We start from the raw sequence: 8022 nt of genomic DNA, 5'->3' as shown, positions 1-8022 counted from the left end.
CACACACACACACACACACACACACACACACACACACACACACACACACACACACACACACACACACTCACACACAAAATTTTCTCTGACTTCCAGCCATGTCTCATCAATGAGATAAGTCAGATAGCCTCCAGCGATGGGGGCTTCCTCGTCTGCACTGCAGCCATGGACTACTGCATGTTTGTGTGTGTGAGATTTTTGGTGTGTGTGTGTGTGCATGCGTGCTCTGCATTCATACATGATTACCCCTGTCTTCTCGTGACCTGTGTGTGTTTTGCGTGTGAATGTGTTCATGCATGGCTGACGTGTGTGCTTGAGCTTTTATAGGTTAGATGTACATGAGTGTGGGAGGAATGCATATTTCAATTTCAGCAGACAGACCCAGTGAGGTCCATGTCCTTATAAGGAAGACCTAAGACTAAATAAATTAAGGCACATTTATGTCTGACCACAAGGAAAAAATGCTACATTTAAAAAGCATAAACTAAAAAGCTTTTATTGTCATGGCTACAGGATTGCCAAGACCAAGGTGTATCAGTTGCACACCAGTCTATGTAATGACAATTCAAATAATTCAGTCACTTTATCAACACAAAAGGGCTCAAAGTCAAAATTGCTTCTTTTCTGACCCTTAAAAGCCATTTACCATGTACTAAAACACAAAAGCATCAACATTCTCCTCTGATGTTTGTGAAGCTATGTTTTGGTGTCTTTGGCTAAAGTGTCCATATTGTGAAAAAATCACTTTTTTTCCGGGATGTGGGGGGTTATTTTGTGTCTCTGGTGCTTCCATACGCATACAAACTTTGAAAAAAAACATCATGGGTGAGCTGTTCAACCTCTGCACGGCTTTCTACGTCACTAGCCGAGACGAGGTGGCTAACAGTAGAATGCTAGCTTTTTCACAGTGGCAAAACAAACCATGAAACCATGTAAACCTATTCTGGTACAATCTCAAAAAACAATACACCTGAAAATGAGAATAATATTGGTGGTTTAATAAATAATTATTCATAATAAGGATGATCACTGATCCGTTTTCCGTTGATTAACAGAACATTACATTATATCACACCTATACTACACACTTAGTACTACTAGGAAATTATGCAAGTTGACATTTGAACAGTTCCAACTGTTTTACATGGGGTCAGTGTGCAACTGAGCTTCACTTTTTTCTATTTAATACATAAAATACGTGAAATATCCCCGTTTGCAATCCTGCCTGCCAAGCTCTGATTGGTCGAAACCTTTTGCTGAATGATTTTTGTGGATTTACGTTATTTTGATTACAGACATTTTAGTCTTTGTTTTGGTAATTTTAACATTAAATCAATGAAGCAGAAACATGCCTCTGTGAACTCATACAGACATAACAGTGTTTGTCCAAATGTAGCCTGGGGTAATTGACTTGCATGTGTGTGTGGGACACCCAGCTTGTAACGTGTGTGCGTGTGAGTGTGTTTGACAGCAGTGGAGCAAGTGTGTGTCTGAGGCTCATTAATAATGCATGAGGTGGGAGGAGTGAAGGAGAGGGGGCGGTGACAGATGGAGAATCAGTGTGTGAGAGAGAGAGAGAGAGTGTACGGACCGCAAAACAGCGAGAGCAGAGAGAGGGAGAGAGAGAGAGAAAGGGATAGAGAGAGTGAGGAAGAATAAAACCGATTTTGGCTGAAAGAGATGGACAGAGTGTAGTGTTTTCCTCCATCTTTACAGTAGTTACGTCTGTCTTTGTGTCTCTGTGGTGGACAGACGCTCAGTCTTTGTGTTTGCTGTTTTCTCCCTGGTTCCTTGGATGCTGAAGGATTGATGGGGATGGAGATACAACACAGTCACCCAGCGCTGCTGTACACCTGGACGCAAGAGCGCCACTGACAGAGGTACTGATACGTGTCTGTACACTGTGTGTGTGTGTGTGTGTGTGTGTGTCAAGTGTTTTCAGTTATCCACTTTTATTAAAAAATAGAGTTCAGGCACCTTTTAGTCAAATTAGAATGTTGGATTTAATTCCCAGTAAACACCATTTTCTTTTACATAAAAAATGAAATAAAGACAGCAGTAAGCTGTGTGGGAAAGAACAACTTTGTGAAAACATATTATTTTATGATGTGTTCTTTTAAACCTCACAAATACACAAGTTTGTTGAGATATCTGGTCCGAAGACAGCAGTGTACTGTCCACGTGGATCAACAGAATACAGTGTACTCTATTTTAGTGTGGGTTTGAATCCCTCACAGCTCAGGTTTTGACTCACAAATTATATTTTATCTTTGAATTAAATATGACCCTGAAAACATAAAAGAAAACACAAGATCTGTTAAAACATGTCATTTGGGCTGTTTGTGCTCTCTGTGTGGGAGTGAATGCAGTAATGGAACTGTGGAAATGTGATGATAAATGAGTTTTCCTGCATGGCGATGTTCTTTATGAGAGTTATTGTTTGGATAAAGTATGTGTATGGCAGCTACCAATTATTTCACACCTCCATCATTTTTTCATGTTAAATTGGAAAAAGATGATAAATAGTTACATAGAGCGTCTTATTTTTACATTTTTGTTTTCAATTGCCTCTCTATTGGCTGTTTCAGTGATTATGCAGGCTGTAGGAAGAAAAATGCAATTTGGTTACGCACACACACACACACACACACACACATACACACACACACACACACACACACACACACACACACACACACGTTTGTGGCACTATCTTTCTGGGGACCCATCATTGACATAAGGTATTCCCTGGCCCCTTACCCTAACCTTAACCATCACAACTAAATGCCTAACCTTAACCCAGCATTTAGGCCCCACAAAGCTGTTGGAAGTATACTGGACTTACACACACACACACACACACACACACACACACACACACACACACACACACACTGATTACTCAGTCTGCCACGGTTGATTGGAAAAAATGGATTATGTCTTGTGTGCATGTTTACAATCACCCTTAGAGCTGCTGCCTGTCTGCATAACACACATTACGAAACATTAAGATATGATGCTCAATTTTGCGAGTGGAGACTGTTTACTATACTTCAGTCCTTAGCCTGGCCTAGGTTTAATTTGACTTGGTGTGGTCTGGCTCATAAGACATGTCATGAATGAATTAGCTTGGAACTGACACCCTTTCTGGCAACTGTCTTTGAACATGTGCTCTTCCAACACACTACGCACTGGGCTGTTATTTTCAGAATTTTGAAGTGTTTAGTCTATATCCACGATGTTCCACTTCTGGGATTGCTCCGGTGCCCCTGGAAATTCTGCGGGATGTGTGTTACTTTCCGCTTCCAGACAGCTCGCTAGACTATCTGTCCAATCTGAGTTTTCTGTTGCACGACCAAAACCACCTTTGATCATGTTCCACCAAAAAAAAAGGTTCCTTCCCAAGGCTATTTTGCAGCGGCACCGTTGCTTTGTATGACGCTTTGCACTGCTCATGACAAACGTTGTTGGTTTTAGGAATTGCCAAAAAATCAGAGCACGTTTTTCTTCCATTCAGGAATGCTGTTAGGACTAACCAGACCCTTGTTTGCGTCACTGTGGAGGAGGGTCTACCAGACCATAAAGTATTAAAACCTACCAGCTACTCTGGAAATGTGTCGTATATCTCTTCCAAATTGTAAAGTGGTCATGCAGTTGTGGTTTCATGCGCCTATGCACCTACAGAAGTTTGAGTAGTTGATAATGTTCAGGAGTCATAAATGTTTGTGAGTCATGTTGTCTGAACTCTCTGTAGTTCTTTAACAGATCTGATACCGACTGGTCTAGATTAGACTTTTATTCACTCTAAAAACAAGTCTCGCTGTGCAAAATTCACAATTCACAATATTTCAAACTGCATACAACACATCACATTTAGTAGCCGATAGATGTCCCTGCTTATTTATACAATATGTCTTGATCAAGTAGAATAACTTTCCATCAAATGATTAATACACTCCATCATTTCCTCTTCTTGACATCCAGTGGAAACCAGTAAGATAATTCTATTCCTGTAGAGATTTGGCAACCTTTTGGAATGTGTCCTTGAGTAACATTTAGTGTCAACTACAGCATTTAGAAAAGGCCATTCAAAAGTCACATGTTGTTCATGTATTCATGATGTGGAGTGTACAAAGGGCATGGTGTAAACTGTCACTGTGTTGATGAAGATCTTCATCTTAGTTAGCAGTGGTTGGCTGCATTACGCTGACATTTGACATATTCAGAAGTTGGAAGTGGATTTATTGGAAATGATTCAGTAGGAAGAAATGTTCTGCTGCTCCTCTCCGGTTTACCTTGTCCTTTACATAAGGTCTGAGTCCAACCAGTTTGTGAAAGACTTAAGGTGGACATACTTTATTTGGCAGAGGGGTTTTTCAATAAAGAAAAATGCAATTTCACATAATTTTGGACCATTATTTCTAAATCTGTGTTACAAACCTACATAATATATAAAAAAACCTCAAAAAGCTTCAAGACAAAACTGGCTAAAGTAGTCCACTGGGGACGGACTACAATCATTAGATCTGAGAAAAGTCTTTTAGTTTTGATGCTTACATTGATGTGACATACTTTCAGGTTGGGTGGTGCCCAAAACGGCTTGGGTGCTGCGGCTAAACCTTATAATGGTAGGAGAACAGTGACACCTGTGTGTGTGTGTGTGTGTGTGTGTGTGTGTGTGTGTGTGTGTGTGTGGGAGGCCTAAGTGGCTGCAGTGACGCAGGGCCGTCTGAACACGCTGTTTGTTTGTCACGTAGGAGGAGTTGAACACTGGACACACATTTGTCAGATATCTTTCTCACAGATGTGGATTTTTGTGGGAGGATTATTGCATTAATACATTTTCAAGTTTTTTTTTTTCATGTGCAGGTGTGTGCCTGTGATGTGGATAAGTGTTTGTTAAAGGAGGTAGGAGGGTGGACAGTAGAGCCAGAGCATTGAAAGCACCAAAACAGACACACACACACACACACATACACAAATACAGTCCTTTCTTTGTTTAGGAGCATTGTGAAGAGGAGGTTAATGCACCCAGAAAACAGAAAGAAAGAGGGAGAGAGAAAGAGAGAGAGACCCTAATGGACAACAACCAGCCTTTCACTGCAAATATTTGGCGAGAGGTTTCATACTAACCATCCCTTCCCCCTTTCTCTCTCTTTCTCTCTCTCTCTTCTGTCTCCTCCCCCTCTCTTTATGGCCAAAGGGAAAAGATCAGAACAAATTGTCACTCTGTGATCTACCCACATCACATGACTTTTTTGCTAGAAAGAACAATGCTCAAGGCCATGTGTCTGATGCCAATCCTGTTGTTGTTGGGAAGCAGAGAAACGGATGTGAATTAGATTTCAAAGGCGTCGTGTGGAAAATGTTGACATCGGCTAAACCGACGGCCTTCATTTTGGCCGACCTGACATGCTCAGTTGGAAGGCGGGCACTGCAGACAGTCGGACTTAAGAGACCAATCTGATTGGAGGAGTGCAAACCTGTAAACAAGGAGCGGGACGAGCGGGACAATTTCTTGCTTAAAATGCTTTCAGAAGCACATGAGTTAGTGTTATGTCATCGCAGTAACAAGGATATAACCGTGCTTATATAAATCTCTGCCATGTAAATTAATCATAGTGACGTACGTGAAGATAGGCTAATATTCTACATGTACAATATATATATATATATATATATATAGGATTATAAATTTACATTTTACACTTACATTTACATGACAAATCCAAAGAGAAGAAAAAATGACATAAAACTCTTTGATGTTTTAAAATGTTAGCAGTTTTTTTTATATCATTTTCATCAACATAACACTAAATGTAGTACACAAAAGTACACAGTTAAACCAATGGGAAAAAACTACCATATTTTTTCTTCTTCCGTCCTCAGTCTGCTTCCCCTCGCTTCTTCTCCATTGCCGCTGCTTAGACTTTTAGATTTATGTAACTGTAGAGATTTAGCCTCTTCTGCCATGTTAATCTGTTGGCTCAAAGTGTGTGTGTGTGTGTGTGTGTGTGTCCCACATGTTTGCAAGTGTGTAGCCTGATAGCACAGGATAAGCCCTCATCAGCAGAATATTCAAATGCAAAAACATTGCATGCAGTTCCTGTCATGAGATATTCTTTGTTAAAGCTGTGTGTTCAGCAGGAAGGTTATGTTCTGTGATGTTCTCTGGACTTAAACTCAAACTTAATCTCAGATAATGGTGAATTGACTCAGACTTGACTTGGACTCAAACACTGGGGACTCGAGACTCAACAGTTGGTGACTTGAAAACAAAAAGACTGGAATAAAGGAATCTGTTAAAGGTCCAGACCCAGACAGCTTGACTCCAGGTGGGAATACAGATGTTGTGCCCATGAGCCAGGTTCTTAACCTACATTACTGCACGCCTGTGCAATCTGTGTGTGTGTAAATGTGCACATTTTGTTATAAAGCCCAAGGCCAGTACTATGACACTGGAATGAGAGGCGCTAACCTAGTAAAACCTCCATGGCCCTGACAGGAGTCAGGTCCCAGCTGTTGGCTGTTTTTAGTCCTGTCTTTTCCATATTTTTCCCATTTTTTCTCACTCCAAACAGTAGAAAATAGATGTAACGTAACAAAGAGACAGAGATACGTTAGTTAGTTTAGTATGAGGATTTAAAAAACTAAAATACAAAAGATTGTAAGCTAAAAGAGCAATCTAGGGGCTTTTACACTGTTAGAGAAAATAAACTGTAGATTAAATATGTAAGTGAATCTGACACATTTTTATGTGAAGATTTTAAGATCCAATGAAATGCACGCTCAACCCTTATGTATGTGTACATGCTGCACTAGTAGGCATATCTGAAATATACAGACAATGTCCTTCTGCCTCTTTTGCAAATCAGAAAGCTACTGCGTACATGTCATGGTGAATCTCAACTGTAAATCAGCTTAGAACGTGACATGTATATGCATTAGGGCATATTAATTGGGAGGACACACACACACACAGGCTCGGATGGTTAGCATTAGCAGTGATAGCCACTTAGGGACATGCAGTAGAAAACACATGTTAGGGATGTGCTTCCAAAAAAAGATTGAGAGAAAATCACAATAAGGGTACTTAAAGATCACTAAATAACGAAAGAGTAAATCAGCTCTGCCAGCACATCTGTATGTATCTCTTTTTAATATGTTTCATAAATCCATTATAGTAAACGGGGTGATGGCTGCCCTCAATCTAAAAATGCAATTTCAGGGTGACTCATTCTCATGTATTTTTTCCACTCAATGACTCTCTTGATTGGCTAGGACTCGGGGCTCAGCTTGCCATTGGCTATTGCTCCACTCACTCGTGAAATGGTTCCTTCAATTTTGGACCAGTGCTGCTGCTGGGACAGCCTGTGTTTGATCCTCTCTCGTTCGAATTTACCCAAGTACAAAGGTATGACAAATAGATAGAGAGGATTTATGCTTCAGCATTACTGGATCCATCCATCAATCCTAAGTGTTTTGTTTTAATTTCTTGATCTCATCTTATTTCTTGAAGTACAATGCTGCTGACCATGGTGTCTTTGTGGATCGGCTCAGACGTGGCCAATAAAAATATGTCCTATATTTCTGTAGTAGCTTGTGAAATCTGTGGTCCGAGGCTAACTTCTTGGTACACGCTCACATCGGTCCACAGTTTTTTTTTGCTATTTAATTGATGTTTTAGTCATGATGGAGTCATTATGACTGGACATGAGGGCTAATTCTGGGATTGGTGTAAAACTATTGTTGCTTCTGATGACTTTGGAACGGCCTTTCACAAAACCTCAGAAGCAAAATAAACTATCTTGTTTGTGCTGGCATTCTTTCCATATAAATTATGATTTTGGTCTAGGTTTCTTACATAATCTTTCTTTTTGTGTCGTGCTGTTCCTAGATGGCTTTTGGAATGAAGATATTTATTTATCTACATCATGCTTTGTGCTTTGTGTATACATTTTTTTGTGTGAAACAGCCGACTGTCTCCTCTGAGAGACAGATTTGTGTGTGTGTGTGCGTGTG

At 40.2% G+C, this 8022-nt stretch overlaps 1 protein-coding gene across 25 annotated transcripts in view; it reads left to right on the top strand.

Annotated features, from left to right (window-relative positions):
* nfasca (neurofascin homolog (chicken) a) overlaps window positions 1-8022 on the top strand; it is a 149132-nt gene that overhangs the window by 46742 nt on the left and 94368 nt on the right. For 20 of the 25 annotated variants that reach the window (XM_034868228.1, XM_034868226.1, XM_034868217.1 and 17 more), the window contains exon 1: window positions 1582-1880. The gene's annotated coding sequence lies outside the window, so the exon portion shown is untranslated. Of the gene's footprint in view, window positions 1-1581; window positions 1881-8022 lie in introns of those variants that run through there. The other 5 variants (XM_034868238.1, XM_034868237.1, XM_034868236.1 and 2 more) reach the window with 3 other exon arrangements.

Source organism: Etheostoma cragini, chromosome 4 (assembly GCF_013103735.1).
Source record: "Etheostoma cragini isolate CJK2018 chromosome 4, CSU_Ecrag_1.0, whole genome shotgun sequence".
Taxonomy (NCBI): domain Eukaryota; kingdom Metazoa; phylum Chordata; class Actinopteri; order Perciformes; family Percidae; genus Etheostoma; species Etheostoma cragini.
Note: the sequence above shows the minus strand (reverse complement) of the source record. Positions and strands in the feature narration are given on the sequence as shown.